This window comes from Citrus sinensis, chromosome 8 (genome assembly GCF_022201045.2).
Source record: "Citrus sinensis cultivar Valencia sweet orange chromosome 8, DVS_A1.0, whole genome shotgun sequence".
Taxonomy (NCBI): domain Eukaryota; kingdom Viridiplantae; phylum Streptophyta; class Magnoliopsida; order Sapindales; family Rutaceae; genus Citrus; species Citrus sinensis.
The window spans coordinates 463974-467988 of record NC_068563.1 but is presented as its reverse complement, the minus strand read 5'-3'; the positions used below and the strand labels follow the sequence as shown (position 1 = coordinate 467988).

Below are 4015 nucleotides of genomic sequence, written 5' to 3'. Positions count from 1 at the left end.
TATTTTCTTTTGGCCAAGAGAATTTTGTGTCCTGTTTTATGCTAACTGAAAAGCAGAAGCTTGTATTTGATAAAATTCAAACTGACAACTATAGCTATAAATAAAGTATAACCTGTATCTTTTCATCAGTGTCATGATAACCAACATGGATGAGGTCAGCCAGTGAGATGTGGTGGGATAAGTTTCATCATTTTGAGAGGAACAACCTAATTCACCAGGCAAGGTTTGTGTAAAAGCAGCCACCCTGAAAGAGTGTGTAATATAGCTTACTAATCGAGGCACTTGCACAAAAAGCTATTGATGGAAATAGATGTGTGAAGAAATGCATAAATGAACGCTCAACAAAAAGGCTTCAAGCATAAAGACTTAAAATTATAACAAAAAAAAAAGGAAAGAAAGAAAGGAGAGGACATTGAATAATTTTCGTAGATGACGAGAAACGAGCCATATATGTGAAAAGCCTACGGCAACCTAATTTTATATCCTTCAGGGAGAGGAGGCAAGCCAAGCTGTATTGCATTCTTTTGTATGCATTCGAGGTGACAGAGTCAACTTCATTCATGCGTTGCAAATTGTCCATTTTACTTCCAGATCAAATAAATCAACGATAAGGATGCACGGGCGTCACCACCATCCTGTTTCCTACAGGGAGCCAAGCCAAACTGGATTTGCCTCTCTTGTATTCTTGCGGAGGAGACAGAGTCACTGCCATCCGTGTATTGCCCTATTTGTATGGATCTCAAAGAACCATTAATTCCATATAGTATTAGCTTATAAAGAGATGCTACTGTGATTTGTAGAATAAAAAATGAAATGGGTAGCTAGTGGGAGGAGACATTGCATAAAATTAGGTGATATATTGTTAAGATCAAGATCTAAATCATGTTACTGTTTGATATTCCAAGAGGATGAGATTCCTCTTGTTCCCATCATCTCATGCTATATATATATATAGCATATGTTAACCGAATGAAGGCAAAAGAGCTAGATTGAATTTTGACAATCAACTTCCAGTCTTTTCATACACAGCAAGGAAAAATGGCTGCCTCTTACCATACTCGCTCAAACAGCTTTCCCACAAGATCACACCCTCTCACTTCAGATGTTGGAGAGAATTTGAGAAGATTAAGGTATTCTCAAGCTGTTTCTACTTCATTATCTTCATCAATCGCCCACGAGTTAAATGGCCTTCAAGATTTACATGATTCTGTTGATAAAATGCTTCAACTGCCTCTTGTTCAACAAGCTTTAGCCCAGGCCAGCATAAGAAATGGGTTGATGACCTTTTGAATGGATCTTTGAGGATCTTGGAAACTAGCAGCATTGCTCAGAATGCTCTCTTGCAGATTAAGGAATCTACACAAGGACTTCAATCAGTTCTGCGCAGAAGAGGAGGAGATGAAATTGAACTTGCAACTGCGGTTAAGAAATACATAGCCTCTAGGAAGTCAGTAAAAAAGGAAGTCCACAAGGCCTTGGCGAATTTAAAAGGCATGGGAAACAAATGCTCTTCTCTAATCAATGAGGAACATGTTAGCGTGTTGAAAGAGGTTGAAGCAGTAACCTTAGCTGCATTTGGATCCTTGCTGTCCTTTATCTCGGGTGCTGGGATTCCATCAAAGCTAAGTGGGTTTGTATTGGCTTCCAAACTCATCCGCCCCAAAAGAATAGCTTGTGAGGAAGTCAAGACAGAAACGAATGAGTTTGAGAAGGTGGATGCTGCATTGACACTCAAATCTGTTAACACTGTTTATTTGCAAAACCAGCTGAAAGAATTGGAGTTCAGCATCCAAGATCTTGAAGAAGGCCTTGAATCCTTGTCTAGGCGTTTGATCAAAGCTAGAGTCTCCTTTCTCAACATCCTCAACAATTAGATTACAAATTTTATTGTCATACTTGTAAATGATTGAAATATACCTGTATCATCCTATAGAAATGAAATTATATACAAAAAACAAATTGTTTCTCTGGTATATCACCTTTCTTCCATCTCAGTATCGGTTGCTTTCACTCTTAAATATTGCCAGATGATACTTGATTATCATTTCGCCTTCTTTGAAGTAAAAATAAATGAATGCATAGGATGAACAGGTTAAACTTAACTGTAAATTCTTCAGATTCTTTTCCCCATTAAATCATTGGTTCAAAATATTAGACACATCTTAGAGAACCCCTTATTTGTTTATGGCAAATTGTATGCAATTTTAAAATATAAATCATTGTTGTGAAGTTTCCTATTGTCGCCTACTAGATGATAAAGTATTATCTATTATTGAGATCCACATGGTAGACTAACTTCCCAGGGCTTAGGTATCCAAAAATGTTCTTGCTGTCTTTGTATTAGGGTGATTTCTGCAGCAATACGCGTACTTAATAATAATTTGATGCATCCATGACTCGTTTGCCAGGCATTTCCTCCAAGTGAGAGGCAAGCCACGTTGGATAGCAGACCTAATCAAAATTTTATAATCTCTACCACAATAAGCATCATGATGATGAATAGCAATGCCATTGAATTATTAATTAGCCACATGCAAATGTGGCTTATAGAATTGGATATTGCCTTCATCTGTATAGGCAGGATAAGTGTCAACGGCACTTTTGCGTTGCAAATAATTGTCATGTTAAGATTCAATTGTGATTTTCTGAAGTTCAATGAATTTGGAAAATGAGTTGGAAACATGGTGGAAGGAGACTGATTAATCTTTGGTAATGAATTTGTCCATTTTCTTAGAAAATTAATCAAATTGTTCATTTGCTTAGAAAATTAATCAATCAAACTCCTACAAACTACCATTATCCTATGTCCGTGAAATCGCCCGGGAAAAAAATGAAATCCGATAGGGAAAAATATATCCCCAACGAATTAATCTCAAATGGTTTTGTAATACATGGGGAGGAGCTAGGAACCTAGCCTGAATGAAAATCGAAACGTAGATGCTTACAGGCATACGAAAGTTTCAAGTTTTAGCACTGGTTCTTGGAGAAAATAGCTGCTGCATGTTTTATTTCCAATGTGTCAAGGGGAAGTTAGTATACAAATGAATATCATAATGGTTATTTAGCTTACTTAGACGTACAAGAATCCTGCTATTTTGATATATATGAGATGGTTATTAAAGAAGTTTGACAAGATAGAAAATAAAAATGCATGCATGAACAGCAATGACAAAAAGGTATCAAACAAAAAGATTAATAGAAGAAACAGATGAGGACATTAAAGAGATTTCCCAGATGACAAGAGTGAGTAACCTATAAGAAGCTCAAGAGTGTCACAGGTGGTCCAATTTCCTCCATGGAGGAAAGCCAAGCTGTCAGCTGTGTTGCTTCTGCTCTGCTGTATTGAAGGTGGCAGAGTCAGCGCATTCATGCATAGAAGATTTTATATTTTATTTCCTCAATCAAATAAAAATCAACTACAAGGACGCGTGAGTGTCACAATTGTTGAGTAATGAAAAGTACCAGTCAGACGCCTCCTCATTCCTTATCTGGGGGTGAATTCTCCCAGCTGAATGTAACGAGTAGATTCCTGGTAGTGTACCTTTTGGGAAGTACGAGCCGATTAGAAGTTCACACCGACCAGGTACTTGTCACCTAGAAGAAAGGACATGATCTCACAAACACCCGACAATTCCGCCACGATCCAAACCACTAGGAAAGCACGACGCCCCACGTACACCTACGCTCGTTCAGTTGAAGGCCCATTAAGGTCCATGATCACCCGAAGAAGAGGGGCATGAGGAATACTCTGAGAACATGGGATGATTGTCTATAAAAGGCTGGGAAATTGATGAAAAAAAGGGACACGAAAAATAGAAAAGGAAGGGGAAACTCTGCCAAATTAAAACCAGAATTTATTTTATACGAATCCTTGACACATTTTGTGTTGAGAACATTGCAATTAATCTGCACAACTTGAATCATACAATTTTCCTGTAAACACGTTGTATTGACTTAAGTATCAAAGGGTTTACGTCGGCAAAACCACCGGCGTCTCTGATTTATTTTTGTGAAC

At 37.7% G+C, this 4015-nt stretch overlaps 1 pseudogene; it reads left to right on the top strand.

Moving 5' to 3' along the window:
• Positions 1–132: 132 nt before the first annotated feature.
• LOC102609231 (uncharacterized) lies at positions 133–2038 on the top strand (annotated as a pseudogene).
• The last annotated feature ends 1977 nt before the right edge of the window (positions 2039–4015 follow it).